Source organism: Pimephales promelas, chromosome 9 (assembly GCF_988280905.1).
Source record: "Pimephales promelas chromosome 9, fPimPro1.hap1.1, whole genome shotgun sequence".
NCBI lineage: Eukaryota > Metazoa > Chordata > Actinopteri > Cypriniformes > Leuciscidae > Pimephales > Pimephales promelas.
This window is the reverse complement of record NC_142777.1, coordinates 22,588,932-22,616,885: the sequence shown is the minus strand read 5'-3', so window position 1 is coordinate 22,616,885 and position 27,954 is coordinate 22,588,932. Positions and strand designations below refer to the sequence as shown.

The 27,954-nt window shown below is 39.8% G+C and overlaps 1 long non-coding RNA gene across 2 annotated transcripts; it reads left to right on the top strand.

Moving 5' to 3' along the window:
* Positions 1 to 53: 53 nt before the first annotated feature.
* On the top strand, positions 54 to 27,711 carry LOC120474437 (uncharacterized). 2 transcript variants are annotated; one of them, XR_016169689.1, is made up of 5 exons: positions 54 to 2,230; positions 3,457 to 3,526; positions 10,880 to 10,962; positions 11,058 to 11,162; positions 27,227 to 27,711. It is a non-coding gene; the product is annotated as an uncharacterized LOC120474437 (long non-coding RNA). The 2 variants fall into 2 exon arrangements; XR_005621778.2 differs by lacking the exon at positions 27,227 to 27,711 and adding an exon at positions 12,645 to 13,749 and having other exon boundaries at positions 58 to 2,230.
* The last annotated feature ends 243 nt before the right edge of the window (positions 27,712 to 27,954 follow it).

Below are 27,954 nucleotides of genomic sequence, written 5' to 3'. Positions count from 1 at the left end.
TAAAGCAGCGCATTATAATGATTTCTATTGAATCATGTGAGACTGAAGAGTAATGAAGAGTAACTTTGACGTCACAGGGATAAATTACACTTGAAAATATTGAAGTGTAAAAATATTTTACAATATTACTGTTTGGACTGTATTTTTAGAATAAAAAATGCATGCATCCTTGAGACACTTTTTATCAAAAATATGACAATTTGTATTCAACAGTAGCTCATAATCTCAACTCAGTTTTATCATAATTGAGATTTTATGCCTCACAATTATGACTATTTTGCATACTTATGTTTTATAACTGTTGGTGTTACTGTCATGTGTGCAGTATGTATATTGTTTTGTGCTTTGTGTTTGTCAAGTTTGGAATAGTTTAATGTAGAATTTGCAAACTTGGAAATGAAACAAATGCAATTTAATTTCCCATTGTATAGGCCTATATAAGGTTTAACTGAGAATAAAATGCTGATTTGACTTGTTTGGCTCACAGAGGCTGAGACTGGGTGAGTCCCAATATACCATTTGGACCGTCCTTTGGGCAGATTTGGATGCCTTTCACAACGATGATGTTCAAGTTAACATCCGAATGGCCTGCAGTCATGGAGAGCTCTGATTCTGCCCTGTGGGCTGGAAAGTTCACAAAGCCAGGGGCTGGTCTTTGAAGAACCCTCTTCCTCGTTCTGCCCTTCCTCTGCCCTCTCAGATGCAAGGTAACCTCAGCACATCAAAGAGAGGCTCCATACAGAGTCCACTTGATGCTGTTATCCTCCCACCCCCAAAAACACACACTCACGGCACCACAGCTCCCCTTACACACATACTCCAGCCATTGCATAGCACTTTACATTTGAACAAAAAAAAAAAAAAAAAAAAAAAAAACCAACAACAACCTACAACCAAATCACCAGTCCCACCTGTTAACCTGACCTCTGTTTGTCCTGGTGTTCTAGTAAGTGGATTGCCAAATGACTTCCCTCGCCTCTGTGATGTGAAATGAAAATCAAATATGCTGCTGTAAGAACCTCAGGGCAACAGGGCAGGTGCCCAAGACAATATTTGGCAGAGAAAGATGCCACCACCCAAATGTGAGTGTGCGCGCCAGGCCAGAGGTGATCCTGAATGCCGGTTGTCAGCAAGCCCAGCGTTCTCTCGGCAGGCATGACCCGTGGAGTCATTATCCCTCCAGGTAAATCACCTCGCAATCAGTGTCTGAAGCCCCCTGCTCTCCAGATGATTCCCCTGCTGATTGGCCTAACTGGTCTCCTGTCTGAGGAACGATTACCCTGCATTGTTTTCTTTATGGCGCATAGATTGAGCTGTTGTTAGCATCCGCTCGATGGGTAGAGGCAGCATGCGTGAGGCCGGGATGCGAGGATTTTCTCTGAGGTCGCTCTCATCGCGCTTGATAATAGTAACAGGAAAAGCATAGGCAAGATTTCATTCTAATGGTTTTGAATGAGCCTTTTAATTTGAAATGGCAAACTATGATTTCTTGAACTGGAAATGGTAGCCAAGTTGGTCGAGGTTCGGGCCAGACTCAACTCTGAAACTGGAGAATGAAATGATCAAGATGTAGTTGGAACATTTATTATTTGTCATTGGCACTTGACACTATTTGCAAATTAGCTTTTATGAACTTGAGTTCCAGTAGTGATCAAGCCTTATTGTATTTCCGTTTACGGCGTTAGACCTCAAAAACAACAAGATGCTCTACACTCTCAATGGCACAATTCCCCATGTTAAATTTATCTTCTATATTGATAAACTGGATGGATTCTTGAAAGACTGACAATAGTATTGTTCACACAGTATTAAGGATTTCTTACGCAGTGTAACAATCTACAATCAGCACAGCAAAATTCTGAGTGTTGCTGTAGATATTTTCATTGGCATATCACATGGCAATCCCAGTCACAACTCAGTGCATTCAAACATGTAGACATGGTCAAGATGATCTGCTGAAGTTCAAACTGAGCATCAGAATGGGTGAGTTGAAAGGTGAGTTAAGTGACTTTGAATGTGGTATGGATGTTGTTGCCAGACAGAAAGGTCTGAGTATTTCAGAAACTTCTTATCTACTGGGATTTTCATGCACAACTATCTCTAGGGTTTACAGAGAATGGTCAGAAAAAGAGAAGATATCCAGTGATCGGCAGCTCTGTGGGGAAAATGCCTTGTTGATGCCAAAGGTCAGAGGAGAATGGCCAGACTGGTTGGAGCAACAGTAACTCAGGTAACCACTTGTTATAACTAAGGTTCGCATAAGAGCATCTCTGAACACACAATACATAAAATAAAGCGTTGTGAATTTCGTTTCGTGTACCTACCCTGAAGTGAAAAAAATAAAACAAAATTCTGTATCAAATTAGATAAGACAAGTAGTTTGTTCAGGCATGGTTTTGTAGGGAATTACAAACCTGTATAATAAATAAAATGTATTATTAATTCTTAAAGCGCATGGAACGACATCAGCGTTAATCACATGTTCGCGTTTAAAGTCTGTTTAGAGACATTCATATATATTTTTACCTTATAGTTACTGTAAATCCGTCTTCTAGTTCATCAACGCCAGAGGAGAACTGGCCCCCGACTGAGTTGGGTTCTCCCAAGGTTTTTTATTTTTCTCTATTGGGTCACCTGATGGAGTTTTTCGGTTCCTTGCCACTGTTGCCTTTGGCTTGCTCAGTTGGGGATATTCAAATTAATTAACCAATCAGTAATACCCTTGATCAGCTCTACCAAATGTGGTTATTTTTCCACTAAGAAACGAGCATTGTTATCATGTTTTGAAGCTGCTTTGATGCTATCTATTTTGTGAAAAGCGCTATATAAATATACTTGACTTGATGTCAAACCTTGAAGCAGATGGACTACAGCAGCAGAAGACACACAGAGGTTACAATTCACACAGGCTCACCAAAAATTGGGTCTGATGAGTCTCAATTTTTGCTGCAACATTTAGATAGGGTCAGACTTTGGTGTAAACCATATGCAAGCATGGATCATCTGCCTTGTATAAAAGGTTCAGGCTGCTGTTGTTGGCGATATTTTCTTGGCACACTTTGGGCCCCATAGTACCAATTGAGCATTGTTTAAACACCATGAGTATTATTGCTGACCATGTCCATCCGTTTATGATCACAGTAAACACATTTTCTGATGGCTACTTCCAGCAGGATAACACGCATGTCATAAAGCTCAAACCAGTTTCTTGAACATGACAATGAATCACCTTTGAGATGTGGTAGAACAGTAGATTTGCATGATGGACATGCTGCGGACAAATATGTCGCAACTGTGTGATGCCATGTTAATATGGACCAAAATCCCTGAGGAATGTTTCCATATAGATATACCTTTAAACACAGCCTCCTGTAACATGGTTTCATATTCACAGTCAACACTTAAAACGAGTCTTATAATTATGCTGAAATGTAATTATCTGCATTTTTCTTGCAGGTAGATACGCCACAGGACAGGGTGTTTCCGCACAAGAAGTAACGGCAAAGAAATGCTTCAAAGAGAGAGGGTCTGTAGATTATTATTAGGAGTGTGTATACATTATGAAACTTTGTAGCTCTTCCGTCTTTCATATACCAATGAAAGTGTGTGGAAGGGTCTGTGTGTGTATGTTTGTATGTTAAGGGGCGGGTGGCCGGGGGCATTAGGCTGCGTGAGAGTGTGTGTGTTTAAGGGGGGCAGAAACCTGAGGCCACTGTGAAGCTCTGGAAACAAAGGAGATCCACGTGAGACTCAGGCACATACAGGCTTGGCTTACCTGCTCTACCTCCTACATGAACTTTTGGCCCGGAGAGCACAACCTGCAGCCTCTTGCCACTGCAGGCCACACCCTGTCTCCCTCACTTCCTCTCGCCCCCTCCTTTTCTCCTCTCCCATCTCTCTTCTGACCCCTCTATTCTTCCGCTCCATTCACCCCTTCATTTCCCAGCCACTTCTCTTTCCCTCGGCTTCCCTCTCACCGTCCTTTCCGCTGCGTGTTTCTTTGTTGGGCCGTCCCTCTGTCCACTTCCCTCAGCATTCTTCCTCCTCACACTCTCTTTCTCTTTCATAATACGCAGTTCCCAAACTTACCGCCATTCTTTACTGTTGCGTTCGTGCCACACTGGACAAACCAGACTTTCAGGTCTTATTCATGGACAATATCAACTGTAAATGTGAGAGAGAGAGAGAGAGAGAGAGAGAGAGAGAGAGAGAGAGAGAGAGAGAGGTTGTGCTGGATTTGGGCTCTTGGGTGGGGCTAAATGCCACACAGCTGAGCAAACCTGGGCCACCACAACATCTTGTGTTTTCTTTTTTAACCCACACTTTCTCTCGGCTGTCTGTTTGAGGAAGGAGTAGGAGGAGGAATGTACCCAGACCCATTATGGGAAAATAATAGACCATGAACGCTGATGGTTTTCTCCCTTTGTTAGTCTTCACCTAGAATACATGAAGCAGGGCGCAGACATCACAAACACAGAGGTTCTGCATCTGGTTCACATGAAAGGCCTGTGTACAGCTGATGTAAACACACCATTAATGAAAGGCCTGACTGACATCATTCTGCTTTGAAGTGTTGTATGGTTAGTTGTGATGTTAAAGGAAGTTTAAGATCACCATCCATTCAAGGATTATTGCTTTATTAGAATAATAGCTAGGCTACACTTTCTTTCTTTCTCTTTCAGAGAGGACAGGATTTTGATCTATCTATCTATCTATCTATCTATCTATCTATCTATCTATCTATCTATCTATCTATCTATCTATCTATCTATCTATCTATCTATCTATCTATCTATCTATCTATCTATCTATCTATCTATCTATCTATTTTTCGTATCTATCTATCTATCCCTCAGCTTGGGTGTGGGTCATTTCCTGATCTTTCTGCAGTTAGAAGCCTGAAAGACGTGCCTGTGCCCGTGCTCCTGCCAACTGTCCTCTTCCTCAGCCTGCAGACATGGCTTAAGACTAACACACACACACACACACACACTTAAACCCAAAGTATACTTTAGCATCTGCACACTGTCCGTGTAATGTAATTTTCGTGATCAGGAGGGTCCGCGGACATCTGCTTTTATCCTGTTCGCGTGCAGCACAATTTTTGTGACTGTGCGGACGGTGAGCGTACAACAGCACAAGTGCGGGTGACTTTTTTTCAGTTCAAAGAATAATAACGTTGTTGTATTAAGAAACACAATAAAAAGAAAAAGATATAAAAACAAATTACAGCAAATTAAACAGTTGCCAAGGGGAAGTTAATATAAAAGTTCAAACTAAGTAAATAGCCTCCTATGTAAATAGCCTCCTGCGTACATACATAGGCTATAGGCCTACATATACAAATCAAATAAATGTATTATAAAGTTCACAAGCTTTTAAAGTTCTTACAGCTTTCTTGTTCAAATTTGAAGCCTCTGATACTGTCATGTGCGAGTGACTTAAAGCGCTTGGAAACAATGTCAAACAAACTAAAAAAAAATATTTTTTCTTTAAATGCCATTATTTTATATTAAAAAAAGTTAATAATTGTATTTTATTGCCAACATTTTTTTTCATATTTTTTTTTTTATTAGATCAGATAACGCTTTAAGCTGTCATAGTCATATGGCCATGTTTCAATAAGCCTCCCACGTAACAACGTGCCCCACCTAGTTGTACTAGACATGGGAAATTAATGTGGGGAAAAAATATTCTGAACCTTGTCCCTCAAAAACGTGTCTCTAAAAATGTTTTTAGCCCGCTGAAAACGCAAGGCGCTCTGCTGAAAACACCTAGCTCTGGGCGCTTGAGAGCGTTTTGGCAGCGCAGCGTTTTTGGTGGACTGGCCTGGCATGCTACAAAGTCTTGAGTCGTGGTTTGAAGTCGTGATTTACGTGCTCAAAAACCTGCCTGGAATGCAGCATTAGTCCCGCCCCTTCTCCACTGTGATTGGACGGCTGGGTAAAAAGTGACAGTGATGAGTGCTGCGTTTTATCCAAAGTTGAACATTTTTCAACTCAAGACGACCAGTAAAAAAATGCTGTGCGCTCTGCGCGCATCTAACACAGGTGTCTTTCATTATCACTCCAGCCTCGCGCCGTCCTCTTACGTCCCTCGCCCTCGATCGCCCTGCTCGTCACAGCCAACTAGAAATTTTGTGTGAAATGAATTTCAAACTCTGGTGACAGCTAACATTAGCCTTGTAGATGGAAGACTGATTTCTCTTTTTGCGCTGTTCCGGATTAGTGGGTGTGGCTTGCAGAGCTGTGCAATGGGGTGCATTGTGGGAGTTGTTGTCTTACATACAAATGTGCCCCTCGGTTATTTTCTGTCTTTTCTTGGTCAAGAGGGCAACAAATTCAAAAATTCTTTTACATTTCAACTATATATATATATATATATATATATATATACACTCACCGGCCACTTTATTAGGTACTAGTAACGGGTTGGACCCCCTTTTGCCTTCAGAACTGCCTCAATTCTTCGTGGCATAGATTCAACAAGGTGCTGGAAGCATTCCTCAGGGAGTTTGGTCCATATTGACATGATGGCATCACACAGTTGCCGCAGATTTGTCGGCTGCACATCCATGATGCGAATCTCCCGTTCCACCACATCCCAAAGATGCTCTATTGGATTGAGATCTGGTGACTGTGGAGGCCATTTGAGTACAGCGAACTCATTGTCATGTTCAAGAAACCAGTCTGAGATGATTCCAGCTTTATGACATGGCGCATTATCCTGCTGAAAGTAGCCATCAGAAGTTGGGTACATTGTGGTCATAAAGGGATGGACATGCTCAGCAACAATACTCAGGTAGGCTGTGGCGTTGCAACGATGCTCAATTGGTACCAAGGGGCCCAAAGAGTGCCAAGAAAATATTCCCCACACCACCACCACCAGCCTGAACCGTTGATACAAGGCAGGATGGATCCATGCTTTCATGTTGTAGACGCCAAATTCTGACCCTACCATCCGAATGTCGCAGCAGAAATCGAGACTCATCAGACCAGGCAACGTTTTTCCAATCTTCTATTGTCCAATTTCGATGAGCTTGTGCAAATTGTAGCCTCAGTTTCCTGTTCTTAGCTGAAAGGAGTGGCACCCGGTGTGGTCTTCTGCTGCTGTAGCCCATCTGCCTCAAAGTTCGACGTACTGTGCGTTCAGAGATGCTCTTCTGCCCACCTTGGTTGTAACGGGTGGTTATTTAAGTCACTGTTGCCCTTCTATCAGCTCGAACCAGTCTGGCCATTCTCCTCTGACCTCCAGCATCAACAAGGCATTTCCGCCCACAGAACTGCCGCTCACTGGATGTTTTTTCTTTTTCGGACCATTCTCTGTAAACCCTAGAGATGGTTGTGCATGAAAATCCCAGTAGATTAGCAGTTTCTGAAATACTCAGACCAGCCCTTCTGGCACCAACAATCATGCCACGTTCAAAGTCACTCAAATCACCTTTCTTCCCCATACTGATGCTCGGTTTGAACTGCAGGAGATTGTCTTGACCATGTCTACATGCCTAAATGCACTGAGTTGCCACCATGTGATTGGCTGCTTAGAAATTAAGTGTTAACGTGCAGTTGGACAGGTGTACCTAATAAAGTGGCCGGTGAGTGTATATATATGATCCACTTTCAATTAAGATTAATGTTGAAATAGGTGAAATGCTCCTTTAAAAAAAAAACGCGGCGTTCCCATTGAAAACATACGCCAGGCACCTGAGTCACGTGTAAAAACGCGTTGGTGGACACACGGCCTAATTTACAAGTCAAAAGGTGTTAAGTTGTACCCCTCTCCCCTACCCGGGCTTTACATCATCTTTAAAACTTCTCAGTCATGCACCCATGTCATTCGCGTTTGTGCTTTATGCTCACCCACACAGGCTCCAGAAAGCACGCATGATTGACAGCCTGTCAATCACATAATATGTCAACTCCCATTATACCCAGGCTGTCATGCAAACCCGTTTCTGCATTCTAAGGACACAGACAAGAATGCAGATACCCAAATGTAGTATTAGATAACTATCTTTAAACTCTCTCTCTCTCTCACACACACACACACACACACATGCACATGCACACACACTCACACACACAACTCTATTACCCAAATCACATCTCAGCCTCCACCCTCATGTACATAACAGCATGTAATGAGCAGTGCGTGAGGAGATCTGATGTTGTAATTACATGTTACGAACATGTTCAGGGTGTTCTCACTCTGAAGAAGACACAGAGTGTGTTAGGGGAAGGCTGTTGCTAACAATCCTGAGTGTTATTTCTCTTTTTATCAAGGCTGACTTTACGTTTTTTTTTATATACATTTTGTTAATAACATGTATTGTGGTATATTGGTGTACAAACTAATGATATGTGTGCTACTACGAGTCAAAAGTCAAATAAATATAATTTGCTCACCGAGACTGTATTTATTTTATCAAAAATACAGTAATATTGTGAGATACTGTAACAAAATTAAAAATATTTTATATTTGAATTTTTTTTAAATGTAATTTATTCCAGTGATAAAAGCATCATTACAGTCTTCAGTGTCACATGATCCTCCAGAAATCATTCTAATACACTGATTTGCTGCTCAAGAAACATTTCTTATTATTAATGTTAAAAAACAGTTTGTTTGTTTTTTGCTGATGAATATTTTTTTGTGGTAATACACCATTCAAAACTTTATATATATATATATATATATATATAAAAACAAGGACACATTAAATTGATCAAAAGTGACAGTTAAGGCATTTATAATGATAAAAAAATATTTCTATTTCAAATAAATGCTGTTCTTTTGGAATTTCTGATCATCAAATATTTTTTATCACAATATCCACAAATATTAAGCAACTGTTTTCAACGTTGATAATAATAATTATTATAGAAAATGGAAAACAGTTCTATTAAATTGTAATATTTTGCAATATTAGTTTGGACTGTTTTTGATCAAATAAATCCTGTTTCAAAAACATATACATTTTGAATATTATTTAAATATTACTAATATAAGATGTAAACAAATACAGAAATATATTCTTCTAATAATATTGTACTGTGAACTGTGAAAAAACATTGAATATTTAATAAAATTATCGATAACAACAGTACAAAACTATTTTCCCACACATGATGAAACCTCTTGTGGTCCACCTATAAACCATAATCCACAAAACACATGTCCAAGTGCATTATTTCCTTTTGATAAATTCATGACATACTATATATAACGTTTATTCTATAACACCTACAGTTTGAATGCATCATTAGTACATTTAAATAATACACATTGTTTGATGTTTTGTTATCTGAAACCCCCAAAATGTCAGGTGGTGCAACTGTCTGAACAAATGAACAGAATAAGAAAGCTATTTTAAATGTTATCTTAATAATAAAAATTAAATAAATAAATAAATAAATACAATGGCAACATTTTAGAAGATCTGTAATTTTAGCAGTTTTAAAGCTGTTGAGATAATTGAAAAACTTTTGTCCAGCAATTTGTATTTTCTGTAATGTCAGGTTGGCACAACTGCAAACATGGCTTTTTATTACGAATTGACAAGGTAATAACAGTAAACATGATAATGCATCATCCAGGACCTCAACTGATCCTTGTGGCAGAGTAAAAAAAAAGGTATCTCTTTCAAATACTGGTAAAAACTGCTAATTTCAAGTATGGATATGTTTATGTGCTATTTAGTTGTACCGCCTGACATGAAACCAGTCACAAATTAATTAACACGTTGCTGATCAAATGCTATTTAACAATTGAAACTTGTTTGAAAACATTATTCATGACTCAAAACATTACATCATTTTTGAAAAGATTTGTTAAAAACAATTTTGTTAAGTTTTTTGTCAATGACCCATATTCATTTTTATATTTAGGAGTGATTATTTTGATTAAAGACATAACACACTTATTTTAGTAAAATGGCACAGTATGGTGTGTACACCCAATGTGAGTCAGTTAAATTTGTTTGCATTTGCTTCAAAACTAATTTCTGGATATAACTGCACGTACGTGCATGTAGTTTTTTATGTTTGTTTTGGTGTGCATAGCTGCGGTACGAACAAAGTTATGTCTATAAGCAATAAGATTTGATTCCATGGGTGGGTAAGAGTGTATTTATCAGTATTTTTGCCTGTACATGCATCTGTGAGTGAGTGAGTGTGTGAGTGTGTGTATGCATTTAGTGGCCTCTGGGTCTTCCTGTGAGTCATTCTCATGAGGTAAACCCCAGTAAAGCTGTCCTAGTCCTCTCTAATTCCTCATTAGCTCACGGCAGGCTGTCTCAGGGGGATTTGTGCTGCCTGTGTGAGTGTGTGTCCGTGTGTGTGTGTGTTAGTTTGAGCCCATGCGGTCTGAACGTGGAGAACCACAGGACCGCTCTGTGGGAGAGTGCTGTGAGCCAGGTGTGTGTCCACTGGCAGGTGCTTGTGTGTGTGTGTGTGTGTGGGGGGGGCGTTTAAACGAGCTCGTTGGGTGGGTCGGCACAGTGGTGCATTAACTAGATCACAGTTTGGGATATTCTCCAGTGTATAGCCTGTTTAAACACTTCACTGGGCTGTTGTCATGGTGTTAACCCTTACAAAAATGATGAACCAAAGAACAAACCAATAACACTTTATTACAGTGGTCCTCTTTAGACATTCTATAAGTAACTCTGCAACTCCATGTCAACTTATTCTACTAACCCGAAAAGTAACACCGAACCTAACAGTCTACTAGTACTAATAATAATGAGAGCTAGACATGTTGTTGCAAAGTTACTTAGTAGAATGTCTAAAGTGGACCATCGAAATAAAGTGTAACCATATATGTATCTTGTAATAAATGCTGTACCATTGAGATAATCACATAAATTATTGACTTTCAGTGATTTTGCAGTCTTGTGATGGCACAGTTACTGGTCCACATCATCTCGCAAATCTTAAAAATGCATCAAGCTCAACAAAACAGGTGAGAGGAGCCATATTTGTATATTCAATGTTCATTTGATATTATTCTGTTTGTTTTGTGTGTAAAGGGTTTCTGTTCCTGTTTGCTTTTGTCAGGGACACTGAGCCCCCCTCTTACTGGGATTATCTGTCTGCTGGGTGAACAAGCCACGTCCTGCCCACTGCACCCAATTCACAGAGAAATTTACTCAAATCTGACAGGTACTTAAAAGCTCATTTTTTAAATTAATACTGTACCAAGGGGCATTTAGTTTAGACCAAAGAACCTTCCGTTATATACTGTATGAAATTAAGTGTTCATTTTATGGATGGCCTGTTATATTATAGCTATGCATAGCATATTAGTACTGTTTTTTGGTGATGCTTACATCTTTAAGCGTGATGTGTAACACTTTATAAGGTCCCATTATTGAACATTTGTTAATACATTAACAATGAGCAATACATTTGTTACAGTATTTATTAATCGTTGTTAGTTAATAAAAATTCAACTGTTCATTGTTAGTTCATGTTACCTCAGGTCCATTAAATAAACTTTTGATTTGAATGAGGAAATTATCATTTACCAAGATTAATTAATGTTTTAGAAGTATTTTTCATTGTTAGTTAAATATGTTAGCATGTTCATGTAGGATAAAAGCGTCTGCTAAATGACTAAATGTAAATGTAGTTAATATGCAAACAAATTAAACTTTACAAATCATAGATGTACAGAGTCAAATGTAGCCTACATTTTAATTTTGCCCAATACACTTTAATGTGGGGGAGACAAAATCTTTAGCCATTTTTTTTAGCTTTGGTTTCAATGAACTTTATATAGCATTTTTATTTCACATCCACCCACACACACAGTTTATTGTCGAATAAAAATGGGCAGATTCCCCTGCAGCATCATAAATAGAAACAAAATTTCAAATGTAAATGTCTAACATTAAAATTGAGTTTTGGTCTTTTTGTTTACAACTATAAGTTTGAGTACCTAATGAGGCAAGTGGACCATCTCCATCCGTTATGCTCTCTTTAGCGCCAACCAGTGGAGATGAGTGGAAACACATTACAGGAGAGATTTCACAGATGAACTCTCGATAGCAGGAGCTACATCACGCTTTTTTATACTTTGTACCTTCATCTGCGAAATCAGACAAAATTGTTTTTTGATATGTAGGCTACATAATAATTCTGTACTTTATTTGACATTTATTTGGACACTCCTGCGATTTTAGGGAAGTGTTACGTTAGCTACACAAGAATCATCCTCTCTTTAGTTGACAGAAGTGTGTCTTTAAGGTCTGATATTTTTAAATCTTTTCTTTTTTTAGCGGTATTCTCTTTATTTCTCCAGCATGTATTGTCAGACCTCTGTGTGTTTGCTGATAATTTAGTAATTACCTGTATAAGATAGCACTCCTGCCGGGAAACACAGCTAATCTCACGGACTGGCCTTCCCCGCAGAACAGCGTTTAGCTCCGTTAGAGGCTAAATGCTCAGTTTAACTGCACAATTTACTGCGTGTATGTGCGTTTGAATGATCGCTCTCATTTCTGCCTGCATCAAATGAAGGTAGACGCAGGGAACAGTGCTTTGAACAATTTCCTTTTCTTAAAGGCTGTTTTGCGCAATGGCTTACAGATGATACGATGATAATAGTGACAATTTAGGGAATCTATTTTTTCTTTCTTTCAGTTCTTTACTCTGGAAGAGGCTTGGAATGTCACCAAAGTGGTTGTAAAGTCCATGGAAATGTAGTACCCTAAACTCTTTTAGTAGTGATTGTAAGAAGAATTTTGTGTTCAAATTAATCTACAGCACCAATGATAAAGTTTTTGAGGATTTTTCGCATAAACTTGTAATTGACCTTAGTGGATATGGACATAGACAATTTGCCTCTCAAATATACATTTTTTTTTTTTTGCTGGAAAGTATAACAAATACTGGTTAAGAAAGATTTTTTTTGCAATGAAAACTTTTGTAATGAGCCTGAGGTTCTCTTTATTCCTATGGGCCTCTTTTTTTAACACACACTCACAACGTTTAGCCTAATAAAGTGTGTACTTCACACTTCCTAAGCTAATTATACTTTCTGCACAATAGTCTGAACCCATTTCAGATAAACGGAGACATCATTTAATTCTCATTGTGGGGATACAAGTTTGTTGTTCAGAAAGCTGGTCCCCATGCAGCAAACATCCACACACACAAATCTATGCAGTCCTGTGGTATTTGTAAATCTTTTTTTTCCTCATGCAGATCCTGAAACATGACTGAAACCAGAACAGACCTGAATATTCAGTTACGGATGCATTTTCATGCAATTGTCCAAAAGGGGGACAAGAAGCAGTAAATGATACGCCACAAGGAGATCATATTAATATAACACACACACACTCACAAGCATACACACACAAACAAAGTCATACAGACACACTAATAATAATCTGTAAGACTTCCGTTGAATTCCCACAATTGTCACACCCAGAAGCAACGGTAACATGAGAATGCATTTCACAGGGTCACTGCATGGAAACATGGGATACTCCGAGGTGGAAAAGACACTGATCAATATCTCCTCCACCAACTTCTGAATGTTTCATCATTACTGAGTCAGATTCAGAGTGATAAGATTCATCTGAAGCACCCAAGTCATGTCCCTGAGACCGACGGCCTCGGCTTGTCTCTCGGCGGCTAGTCTGAGCGCTGGCACTGTGAAAGGGGCAGCAATATCCACTGATGTAATGTGAGAGATAGCGATCTTTAATGCGCTGCTTTATAACTTGTGGGCGTAATGTGAGTTTGGGGGGGGGGGGGGTGAGGGGGTGATGAAGCAGTGTCGCTGGAATCCGCAGTGTTGTGAGAGCTTCATACCTTTCAGCTTCATTAAACCAATTTCACGCCGAGGTGAGCTAAGAGAGGAAACTCTGAGTCTCTGCCGCCGTAACAATGCCGCATTGAAGGGACGAGGCGAAAGTAAATTAGGTACCACTTCACAGACGGCAAATTAAAATCTGAAAGTTGGATAGGAAAAGTTGAGGGGGAGATGATTATGTCTTTATTGTGCTGAACCCCTTCCCCCCATCCCATCCTTTTAGCAAGCACCTTTGCCCCCCACCCCCCAAGACTCTCTGCTTAGAAGAAATAATGATCTATTTCTTGTGTGGTAATTGGTTTCTAAGATGCCCTTGTCAAAAAAAGCACAGATTTTTGAATCTCTTAGCCTTCCTTTCAGTCATGTCATTTGGTTCTTATCAGTGAGATATGATATCCTGAGAGAATCGTATAAATTAAACATTAGTGTGGGTGCTTATTTTTGTACCCTCATTTTGATGTCCACCATAGAGCTGCAGAGGTGTGATGTCTGTCTGGGGCCTTCGTGTTAGAAACCGCTGAGCATCAGGATCCTCAATTTTAAAACACCATCACTGAGTTAAAGAGGTCTGACATGGGCAAAAAACTGGTCTGTGTGTGTATACCGTGTGCTTTCTCTGAGGCAGTAGTAATGTGACCTGCAACAAATAAAGGAGGCACTGTAAACAGTCCACAGTCATTAGAGGTGTGAAATCAGACACTGACAGTAGCAGGAAGAGTGCTAAGTTCTCTGTGTACTGAACACTGGGATGGGTCGTGGGTGTTGGTCAGCCAGACCAAAAAAAAAAAAAAAAAGCCTTCATAGTTTTTTATCTATCTTCACATGTAGGTGAGAGTGGGGTATTATATGCCCCCCCTTAATCTAGCAAGCTGTATAGTTTTTGTCACATGACCATGTATAAATATAGAAGGGCTCATGTCATATGTCTGCCTGGGATAGGCCTCCCAAAAATAGAATTATGTCATCATTACTCACCCTAATGCTGTTCCAAAACATGTATGAGTTTCTTAATTCTTTTAAACACATAATACGATATTTTGAAGAATGTTGGTGACCAGATAGTTGACAGCACCCATTGACTTCCATAGCATTTGACCTACTACTATGGAAGTTAATGGCTACTATCAACCAACATTCTTCAAAATATCTTCTTTTTTTGTTCAAGAAACTCATTCAGATTTGGAACAGGGTGGGGAAATAATGACATCATTTTATTTTTGGGTGTATTATTCATTTGAGATATGCATTAGAAAATAAGTTTTTAAATTAGATATAATAAACAATATTTTCATCTTGTTTACCAGTACAAATATCTCAGCATTCTTAACGACACATTTACAGTACTTGAGAAGAGATGTGATAAGATATAATTTATGTTAACAGAATTAAATCTTAATTAAAGCTTAAAACAAAAACAAATATTTGTCAATGGGGTAATAACTCGTTTTCCCTTTTGAATTAATTTTATTTTTCTTAACCCAATTGTTATGCTATATCTATGTATGTATGTGTATATATCACATAAACTTAATTTGCCCTACTATTTACAATAACCATTATAAAAACAATAACCATACATTTAAAAGTGGATTGTGCCACCTCCTCATTTTTATCCATATTTTTTCTTCAAACTGTAAATAAAATGACCTTCTGACATGGTAGAATTATGCCTGAAGTGGGGTAAGTTGTGCCACAGGACAAGTCTCTGGGCCTTTGTTGTAGCTGTTTTTCTTTTAATTCTGTAATATTAGACACACTGTCTGAAATTGAATTATGCATATTCATTTTACAGTTAATGTTGCCAAGAGGTCAGCTTTAGAAAAAAGCGAGTTTAACTCTTTAAACGTTAAACCTCTCAGTATAAATAGCGGTTAAATGTTGCTTTTAACGGTTTGGCTTTAATGGCTCGGTTTTGTCTGAGAATCCTCTACAGGAGTGTAATTGTTTTTGTCAGTCTGTCTGCATTGTGTGATGCTCACTGATGCTCTGTCCTGTCTCTCAGGGCCTCACACACACTTTCACACCCTCACACAAAGCTCTGACAACAGTTAGGCTTTACTGCCCCTCGGCCCGCTGGCTTTACGAGGCAGACAGTTCCCTCTCGCCGTAAACCCATCAGTCAGGAACAAAGAGGGCAGGTGCGAGCCTGCCTCGAGTGCTCACCTGCACCCAGCGGGGGATGAAGCCCATTTAGCAAACCCAAGAGGACATGCGCTCTTCTCCACTCCTGACTCCACTCGTGTCTCCTGAACTTCTCTGTTCCCCATCCGAAGCTCCTCACTTTTTTTCCGTTATGTACATCTTATCTGCGAAGAAACCGCTGCCACACAAAGGGTCCTGAGGAGATGAGAGGGCTTGGGATTACAGCTCGAAGAGAAGGATAGACACGCGATTCATGCTGTTGTATGGGTTGACAGGTGGAACAACTAAATGCTCTCAAACAGTTTTACTTACATTTTTAATTGAATGCCTTTTTGTCAGACTCTTTTATACTAACTGACTTGCATTGCATTCAAGGTCGCTTTACTGTATATGCTTATGCATTCCCTGGGAATCTAATATGGCTTTGGTGTAGTAGCTGGCAGCATGCTTTATTGTTTTAGCCACAGGAACACTTTATAACCTAGATTTGTAAAAAAAGGCAAAAAGCTTAAGCTATTTAGGTTTTGCCCGAGTGGTTAGCACACATGAGGCTCATGCATAAGACACAGGTTTGACTTGGGTCCACGTTTCTCAATATTTCACAGATTTCTTGTCATCTAATTTCACTGTCAATAAAATAGCAAAATCAGCCCATAAAATACATAAGCTTACTGATGTACTATCAGAATTTCATCTTATATTTTTGCCGTATAAATATGGGCAATTACACCAATTTACATCTGTTGTCTTTCTTTTTGTGCATATTTAAACTTTTTTAAAACATATTTTTACTCAGGTTTTTTAAGATTTTACTCCTCCATATTTTCCTACACTTACTTAAAGGATTACTAGGAACACCTGTTCAATTTCCCATTAATGCAATTATCTAATCAACCAATCACATGGCAGTTGCTTCAATGCATTTAGGGATGTGTTCCTGAATCAGAATGGGCCGACTGATTCAAGCTGATAGAAGAGCAAGTTTGACTGAAATAACCCCTCATTACAACCGAGGTATGCAGCAAAGCATTTGTGAAGCCACAACACTCACAACCTTGAGGCGGATGGGCTACAACAGCAGAAGACCACACCAGGTACCACTCATCTCCACTAACATGAAAAAGAGGCTACAATTTACAAGCACAATTTACTCACCATAATTGAAGACTGGAAAAATGTTGCCTGGTCAGATGAGTCTGGATTTTTGTTGAGACATTCAGATGGTAGAGTCAGAATTTGGTGTAAACAGAATGAAAACATGGATCCATCATGCCTTGTTACCACTGTGCAGGCTAGTGGTGGTGGTGTAATGGTGTGGGGATGTTTTCTTGGCACAGTGTAGGCCTCTTAGTGCCATTTGGACATTGTTTAAATGCCACGGCCTACCTGTGCATTGTTTCTGACCATGTTCATCCCTTTATGGCCACCATGTACCCATCCTCTGATGGCTACTACCAGTAGGGTAATGCACCACGTCACAAAGCTCGAATCAATTCAAATTGTTGTGAACATGACAATGAGTTCACTGGACTAAAATGGCTCCCACAGTCACCAGATCTCAACCCAACAGAGCATCTTTGGGATGTGGTGGAATGGGAGCTTCGTCAATCAATGCTACGCAGAATTAAGGCAGTTCTGAAGGCAAAAGGGGGTCAAACACTGTATTAGTATGGTGTTCCTAATAATCCTTTAGGTGCTTGTATATTAAACTTTATGAGCCATACAAGGCCTGATGTATTAAATAAGTCAACCCCCCCCAAAAAAAAAAAAAAAAAAAAAGACAAGTGACAAGCTGCAAAATTTGAAAATTTTTCTGAGAAACCTTGAAAGCCTCCCTCAAGCCCGATTGAAAGGTGGAATCAAATTTAGGTTTTGGACCAAACAATTGTGAAAACTGCCTAAATGAGAGACTGGGCAGAGCTCTAAATGACTGGCAGAATTAATTATACAGCACTCCTGATTAACCTAGTCTGGTCTTTCTAGCTATAATTAAAACTGAATATAATATAAATGTCCGGCTGACTGTTGACAGGCGACGGTTGCAAACCGGTTGATTGAAGTTGCTGTACGGTTTAAAGATGTGCTTGCTCATAAAGGGGGAAGCGGACACATACAGAACAGGAAGCAGTTGGTCAGTTAGGCTGAGAGTGTGATGAGCACAGAGAAGACACAGAAAGACAGGTGGACAGCACGCATTCACATATTAAGGCGAGCAGGCAGGAAGACAGACAGACAGACAGACAGACATACCCAGGCAGGCGGGCAAGCCGGCAGACAGCGGGGGTAGGTGCCTGAGAGTCCGCTCAGTGGCAGAGTAACAGATGTGTGGTGAATCTTTAACTTTCCTCACTCCCCACTGTCACTGCATCTGTCCGCTGCTCCTCTGGGTTAGTGTAGCCCCCTCCTGTGTGAAAAAAACCTAACAACAAAAACCTATCAGGGCACTTATTGATTAGCCCATGGTGTCAGGCATGCTGATATTTAATGATCTGCAGGTCAGGCCGTCTTTCTGCCGGTTAATATGTTCAAGTTAAACGTTCAGTGACCTATCCCGCATATCATCCCAATCTGTTATCAAATCTTTGTCTTTATTCAACTCATCAAATGTGATGACTTTTAAAATTAGGCTGCATTTATTTGATCCAAAATACAGCAAAAGCAAAAATACAGTAAAAAATTATTACAAATACCTAGTTCCTGTTTTAATATATGTAGCTTTTTTATCTGCAATGGCCATTACTCTAGACTTCAGTGTCACGTGGTCCTTTAGAGATCACTCTAATTTGCTAATTGATGCTCAAGAAGCATTTATTATCAATGTTGAAAAACATTGTGTTTTAATGTCGTGCTGCTTAGTATGGATTATTTTATGAATACAAAGTGCAAAAGAACAGCATTTATTTGAAAACTTTTGTAACATTATAATGTCTTTACTGTCATCTTTGTTCAACTTAATGAATCTTTAAACAAATCTTGCTGACCCCAAGCATTTGAACATTAATGTTACTGGTTTTTATTTACTTACATGTATAAATTACATTACTACTGAACAAAGCAATAATTATTTGAAACATCGTCACATAACGCTTATTAGTGTGCGCAAAGCTGATTCAGAAATCCCCTGCAGAAATAAACCAAACCGAAACATCATCACACCTCATTGTCCCACAGTCTACCCCTTATTTAAAATAACAGATATGTCACTGACATAATACTCCGTAAGTAGTGTTTTATTGTCATTTATGTGATCAGCCTAATCCCTTTAGACGTCACAGGGTAAATAGTACTGAGACTATCTCTCCCTTGCGCCCTCTTACTCCCCCCTCAGAGCCATGGTTTATTTTAATTGAAAATTAGCAAAACAAAACTTGGGCAAGAGGCTCCCTGAATGGGGCCCCTTTCTCTGGGAGCTCCTGGGCCGTTGAATAATGCATATGGGAGAGAGTAAACAGCAGCAGCGGGCCTGGCCCTCGAACAATGGGCAGCTCTGAGCTCAGCCAGGGCGCCTGATTTTATTACTGACCTGTCAATCCTCCCCCCCCAGCCTGGGAAGCGTGGGACCGCGGCCAGGCAGCAGCTGCTGACCGGCCAGCGCTGACCTGTGCGCTTAGGCGAACTGGATTTCACCACACGCCCACCGGCCCGGCCCCGCATACCTCCACAGGCTGAACATGGTTGCGTGTATCCCAGCATGCCCTGGTGAAGCCACGTGGACACTGATGCATGAAACTGTTGCTGTGCCAAAAAGGAAAAAAAAAAAAAAAAAAAAAAAAAAGAAGATAGAATTAGACCAGCGCTATTTCTATTGGTGGTACTAAAAGAGAAGAATAAACATTTACTAAATAATAGCTACATTTAAAAATCTGAATTTAATGTTCTATATTTCGGAAGCATATTTCATTCACTTGAAGAAAATTTTTTTTTCTGAATTAATTAGTTAATTATCTCAGAATTACGAGATAATTTTTCATGGAAGAAAGTTTTTGCTCTGTTTTTCTGAATTTTTGAGAATCTGAGTTTTCGAGATAATCAAGTCATTAATTCAGAAATGAAAATTTATCTTGTAATTCTGAGATAATTAACTTGTTAATTCAGTAAAACAGAGCAAAAACTTTTTTCCATGAACAATTATCTTGTAATTCAAAGATAATTAACTCATTAATTCAGAGAAAAACAGAGTAGATTTTTTTCTTCAAGTGAATGCAATACGCTTCCGTATTACTATAGCCTATACATATTTATACTACTGTATATATCACATGAACATTTATATAAAACATGAACATTCTGTATATTATAGGCTATTTATTTATGAATAGGGTTCTGTGTTTCATTTATTTTACACCACAACTTAAAATGGTTTCCCTGTTTTTTTTATTATATAGCCTATAATTATTTACTTCACATAGAGTAGGCGGACAGCAGGAAATTGGGGTCATTTTAAAACCCCAGTTAAATCGGAATAAATGTGATCCATATTTTTACATAGAAAAACAAAGGCATGTAAAACATGTTGAATTTAAAATAAATTTAGGACGTAGAGGAGTGTGTACACTTCCGTCTGTCCACCACCTATTCCTACAGCCATTGAGATTCCACTCTTGCCTCTTAGCTTTGGCCCGCTGCGGTTGCCATGGCAACCAGTAAATTGGTTAGCAGGATGAGTAATGATATGACGTGGTGGAAATGGAAGGTCCCAACAAAGAACTTATTACAGCTGCACCTTCTTATAACATTCCATTGTTGTCAAGTGCTCCCGATATTAACCTGCCTCTGCCCGGGTTTCCCGGGCCTGAAACAGTACGCGTGCATATTGTCAAGTCTTCAGAGAGAACAGAGAGAGAGAGAGAGAGAGAGAGAGAGAGAGAGAGAGAGAGAGAGAGAGAGAGAGAGAGAGAGAGAGAGAGAGAGAGAGAGAGAGAGAGGGAGAGAGGGAGAGAGAGAGAGAGGGAGAGAGGGAGAGAGAGAGAGAGAGAGGGAGAGAGAGAGAGAGAGAGAGAGAGAGAGGGAGAGAGAGAGAGAGAGGGAGAGGGAGAGAGAGAGAGAGAGAGAGAGAGAGAGGGAGAGGGAGAGGGAGAGGGAGAGGGAGAGGGAGAGGGAGGAGAGACATATATCTCTCTTCACCTCTCTCTCTCTCTCTCTCTCTCTCTCTCTCCTCATCAGCTTAACACTTTTTGGGTTGTAGGATGACATGCAAGAACATGGTAGTTCTTGAGCACCAAATCCGAATATTAGAATGATTTCTAAAGGATCATGTGACACTGAAGACTGGAGTGATGATGCTGATAATTCAGCTTCACATCACAGAAATAAGTGGATAATGCACAGTGAGCTGGCCATGATCACAAAACAAACATCTGAAGCAGACTGATCTTGTATCACCCTGAAGGGGTTTATTTAATGTTTATTATTTAATATTTTATTTTATACAACCCCCTATCTCATTCATAACACCCAGTGAAGGCCACAGAAAATCCTTCACAAGCATCTTGCAAGGGATGGAAAATAGCATTGAGAGAGAGAGAGAGAGAGAGAGAGCAGGAGATTAGGGGGAAGTGACAGAGCTGGCGCAGGATGTTTGAGTGTTTGCTCTTGATTTAACAACATCCTCTGCGCAGACACACAGGCAGGCAGTGAGATGGGGACAGAGATAGCAGACTGCAGTGGGCCTGACCCATTGTTCTACTTATCTCTGTCCTGGTCTATCTGCTGGGCCAGGGGCTATTGAGGAGTGGACAGGGGGGTGGATGACCAGTGATAATAAGACAAAGACAAGTGCTCCTGCCTCATTCAGAAATTGCAGGGAAGTACTGGCCCTAATTAGTAAATCAACATATTGGTGTTGATGCTCACTTATCCTAGTCCAGGTTGGTTTGGGCTGGATGTAAACCAGCCTGTTTAAAGATACTGAAGGGTCTAATTGAACTAATTAACTCATTTTCATATTGCATAATCGATGGGCTTTTAAAACATAAACGCTTGGTAAAACATCACAAGATTTCAGCTCTACACTCATAGAAAAATAATGGTTCTTTATTGACATCTTTGGTTCCATGAAGAAAAGTTATCATCCATGGACACTTTCCATTCCACAAAAGGTTCTTTATAGTAAAAAAAAAAAAAAAAAGTTATTTACATTTAGGGAAAAAAATAGTTTCTGATCACTGAAAGTTTGTTTGAGGAATCAAAAATTGTTCTATATAGCATCGCTGAAAATTTTGAAATTTGAGATTATTTTTTAACATAACCAGGGGATCACATTCCCTTATATCAATCACAGTGTTTAAAGCAGGAAGGGGTTGGAGGGGCTCCCATCACCCATCAGTGTCAGTGTGGGAAACCGCATCCATCAAATAAAGGGCAGCATTGGTGCATGTGGCTCAGGTAACATGTTAGGGAAGGGCAGAGCAGTGCTGGCCAGAGGTAAGAGAGAGAGAGAGAGAGAGAGAGAGAGAGAGAGAGAGAGAGAGAGAGAGAGAGAGAGAGAGAGAGAGAGAGAGAGAGAGAGAGAGAGAGAGAGAGAGAGAGAGAGAGAAACCCTTACCCTGAGGTATCAGGTGAGTTGCTGTCCTGGAGGTTGCTGTTTGTGGGGGGCGTATTGCTTCTGGGCCTGTGAGAATGTGCTCCCTCAAAAGGGTCAAGGTACGTTTTCTGTCTTTGCAAAAACGTAAAATACCTACGTATTAACACTGAGACCAGGCTGTGTAACCACAGCCATGTCTAACATTTAATGTGTACACACATTAAATCATGTTAAATTTGGACCTCTCTTTTAGGAGATCCCTATAGACTTCCATTATATAACTGATAGACAACAATGGTTTGACCTAAAAATATCCAAATTAAAAATACTGTGGAAACAAAGACATCCACATCTTGGATGCCCTTGATGTGAGCTAAAACATATCAAACATTTATTTTAAAGTGACAATCTACTGACTATAAGTAACTTTGCAACTACATGTCAACATATTCTAACCTTAACCCTACCAGTCTACTAACACTCTACTAACACTTTAGTGAGAGTTAGTAGAGATGTAGGTGCAACGTTATTTAATGTTAAAGGGACCATCCGAATAAAGTGAAACCAAAATAATTAATAAAGTGGGTTAGTAACTCATATAAATATTAAAAAAGGCTTTAAAAGTTGGATTTGAAAGACATGTACTGTATGTTTAGACACTCAGTTTTGTATTATATTTATATTATTTCATAGTAATTTTATAAAATACCAGCAAAAATACTGTACTATGAAAGCCCATGCAAATGAAATTGTCCCTCGTAGAGGTCACAGTATCAAACTGCAAAAAAAGTGTTTTAAAATGCCCCAAATGGCCAAATATGAATATGAGGTTAATTGGATGGCTTAATAAAACATCACAAACATCACATCACAAATGTATTATTTTATAATAATACTCCATCATATATTTTTCAAATTGAAATAAATCAGGCATATTTTGCTCAGCTTAAACCCTGAGGAACTCCTTTGACTTATTTATGTTGTTGGAAACAGCAGTCCAGCACATGGTCTCGTAAGTTTTACATTTTTTAAAATATTCAGCAAATATTCAGTTGAAATCCTTGTGGTCACAGCTTGTATGTGTCTTGTAATCTTGTAATCAAGCATGATTTTAATCAAGAATTTTAAAATAAAAGTTGGTATTTTGATTTAGTTCAGTGACAGCTGCTGAGGAAAATTTATATGGCTACCCTTTATTAGACATGATTAAGTTGAAAAAAATAACAACAACAACAACTTGTGAACATGTGAGCTGAAGGAGTGGAAAAGTGCTCCGAAATACTCATTAAGTAATGTATAACAACCACATAACATGATAATATGATCATGTTATGTTCTGAGAAAGTATACGTTAAATGACTTAAAATGTATTGACCCTACCCAAATTGTATTTAGTATTTCGTATTGTTTTTATCTGTATTGTAGGCAGACATGGCTAGACAAAAACTGTCAGTGGAGGAGCAAAGAAAAAGAAACAGAGTTCCAGAAAAAAAGGAAGGAAAAAATTAACAGTAGGCGCATTTCCATAACAGATTTGCTCAAAACGTTTGCGTTTTTTTCTAAATGTCGACAAAAAAACTTTTGTGAAACGCGTTATACGACTAAAACTTTATTTTTTCCTCTCACGACAAGTCATTACAAAAATCATGCCAGGTTTATGTATTTCCCAGCCACTGCACTGGCCATTATTATTCTGTGTATGTTATCCAATCAATGGCAAGGAAAGACCCTTATACTTTTGAGCGGCACATATGAGATGTTTCGGGTGTTTCTACCTCATACTTGTTTCGAGGTCTTGATTGTGGCACGTCTTTGAGGTTTAGAATCCAGCATTCCTGTATTTCTTTTGTATGTGAGCGTAAAAAACGTTTTTTGCAGTAAATGGGAGTTTTTTGCAAAATTGACGTTACCATTAGGTGTATTTCAAATTTATGTAATTCGAAGGGTAACGGAAACGTGGCTACTGGCCCAGAAAGCAGAAGAGACCAGTTAGAAAAGGAGAGACAGAGATGGAAGGATAGGGTCCAAAAAATTTTTTAAAACAAGTTGGAGAATTAGGACCAAGAGCAAAGAGGCACTGCAGAAAGTATTGGAGGAAAGCAAAAAAAAAAAAGCTCCTGAACTTTGCAGAATAGACGGCTAAATAAAATAGACACCCCATCAGATAGTCCTCTGGACCAGACTGTTGAGGGTGAAGGACTGGAGAAGACAGGCAGATTACAAGGAGAAGAAGAGAGTCCAGGCAGAAAGGAGGTGTATTTTGTGGGAAGACTCGTGACCCATAGAGGAGCCTGGTGGAAATGGTGAACTGATGGCCCATGGCGGAGATGGAGGTAGGAGCCAAGGGTGAGCTAGTGTACTGGTGGGCCAATGTGAAATCCTGGACTCTTTGGCTGGAGTCGGATCCCAGGCATCCACTCTCCCAAGATGGTGCTGAAGACTGGAAGTCCCTCAGCGATCCCAACATTTCACTGGAGTGATGGGGCTGACAGGAGGCAGAGGAGATGAGGTGGCGGCTGGATGATGAGAGGCGGTGGGAGAGGGAGGTTGAATGGGTTAATTGAGGTGCAGCGGCGACCATCTCTGCTAAGGGTTCGGGAGGCGAGGCAGATTCTCAGGCGTGGCACTGACCATCTTGGTCGGAGATGCCTCAATGGGACGAGACTCTGGACAAAGATAGGAGGTGTGGCAATGAAGATGGCAGGTCCATGTATGATCCAGTACCCGGGATCACTGGAGCTTGTTGGTGCAGATGATCGTTCAGTCCGTACCAGAAGACTTTAGGATGCCATCTGCCCAGTCCACATGGTGAGAAATTTTGAGAAACCTCTCGACATATTTCTCAAGCAGTTGGCCATCCTGGAAACAGGCTAAAAGCTGATCTTTTTGGGTATGGACGGTTCTTCTGTCATGCTTTGGATTCGTGAGGCATGCTCAGGAAGACGGATCAGGCTTAAACTATTTATTTACGAACAGGACACTTATCAAACTTGAACGAATGACATGAGGGTGAGTCATTAATGACATAATTTTCATTTTTAAGTTTATCAAATGAAATGGTTCACTCAGTATCAGAAAAAAACACTTAATATAGGTTTATGCAGGTAAATAAGTTATTAAGAATTGATTTGATGTGCGGGGTTCTCAATATATCTCAGAGAAAGAGGAATTGTCATTTTAAAGTGCTACCGGCATCATTACAGACAGTCAATGTCTGATATGTTTGTGCTGAGCCACTGTTGATCAACTTTGTGCATACTGAATCTATCATGATAGCAGGCTCTTGCCTTACACCTGCTGATATTTAGATAAGATTCAATTTAAGAGAGGGTGGGAGAGGGTTCAGGCAGGTGGGGGCAGGGATGCTCATGGCAGGGCAGAAAGAAAAACATCTTGTCTGCTTGAGCATGAGTGCAAAGCCTGGGGGTCACGAGGTCCTGTTTACCTGTGGCAGGTATTTCCTCTGTGGGCTGATAAGAGCCGACCAGGGGAAGTGCTCCGTCACAGGTGAGTGAAGAGAGAGCCGGGGAAGCTAGATCTGCTGCTTAGAAGCGCAAACTCTGACACACAAACTCATTGTGTAACCATGCCTAGGGCACAAAGCACACCTAAACACACATGTGCTCACAACTGTTTGGGAGTAAGTTGCAATGCTACTAACTTAACTACACTTTCAATAGCCTGACATTATTGCAGCTATTTTAAAAATAGTGTAGCTTGTCAAGTAACCAGCTACTTTATCCAACGAGCAGCAGTGTAGCATAACCAAATGCACTCACCTGAACGGTCCTTTCTTTTCATATGAAGCGTTGTGAATTCCGATTCATTTTTGCAAAGCTACACTGTGTGATTTTATTTTTTTTACACCCATCTAGCGGTGAAAAAGTATATGACCATCCAGTGAATATTACTTTCTGTTCCTCTCAATTCCGATTTCGTTTTAACTCCTACGGTGGCCAATGTAGTCCAAGATTAACATGGCTTCCAGTTCGACCTCGTCCATGAGTGTTAACTCAAACGTAAACGGGAAAGGCGAAGCTTGAATTAATGGGTATGTCCCTCTGTGGCTAATGTACTTTCAAGATGGAGGGGCAACATGGCGACCGACATTAGAACCCCTTACCCGTATGTATTTTCAATGGCATATCATACACTCACGAGAATACTTTATTACTTGAACGAAGTAAATATACATTAATGAGCACATATATTTTTGAAAGAACTATAAGTGTTTTTAGCTAAGAATAAACTAAAAGAGTTACACAGTGTAGCTTTAATGCTAAATTCAATCTCTCTTATATATAGCGTTACAAAAATTCACAAAAATGATTCACCAATTGGATTCCCTGTGCTGTACTGTAATGCACTTAGAAACTTTTTTTTGTAGTGTAACTAGGTTTTTAAACATAATGCTTTGAGGGTTGGAATTGTATAGTACACACACACATCATGGTCTTGTCCATACAAGTAATAAAACTCCCATAAAATGCTGATTGACAACTAATTATTGACATGGCAATGTCAATGAGCACAGTACTGCAATAGATTATCCAGTTAGCACTTAATTTTACAGTCTCCATGAACATACAGTACTATGTCATTACAATAACTAGGTACCAACCCTGAACCTACCCCTAAACCTAATCTTAACTCATTTAGTTACCTTATTACCAAAGGACTTTCTTAGGTAAGTACACTACACGTACTGTAAAATTGCAATTGTTATCCCATCCACAGACCTCCGATGTGGCCCGTGTCAGAGTTTGAAACGGAGCAGAGCAAGTGAGGCACAACGGGTGGATGGAGACTTGTTTATTTTCACTCTGCCCTTCCTCTTCCTCTATTACCTGAGCTCTGGGTGCTCTACTTGCCCTCAGGTGCTGAGAGGAGGCGGTGAGCCTGAACATGTTAACAAGGGAGGATCCCACATTCGTATTGAGAGACACGCTGCAATCCTGAATGGAGCTTTTCAGCGGACCACAGCGCCCCCCCCACCCCCCACCCCAAGAAAATAAAGAGGGACAATAATGAGCAGCAAATCAATAGCCAGTGCAGTTTTTTTCTGTGTGCTGTACGTCCCAATCAGATCAGGGTCCATTTCACTGCTTTAATTGGTAACGAATGATCTGAATAAACCTATGAATGACCAAATACGTACTTAAATTACTATTTATGATCCCGTGGCTGGAATAAAATAACATCCTGATGTTTTATGCTCCGCATCCTACCTTTTTTTAATGTGTTTAAACAACCCGGTCTCATCCCAAGACGTCATATAACTGACGTTTTGGGACGTCTTTTGACCATACGTCAATATTCGCCTTTTTAGGGCCCCCTTAAACGTCGGTAGATGAGGTTATGGGATCCTAACTCTACCCCAGACCTAAACCTAACCCTAAACCTAACCCGTCACCTAACTGACGTTAAAGGTAAAGCGGCAGTTGTATGACGGCCCGGGATCGCCA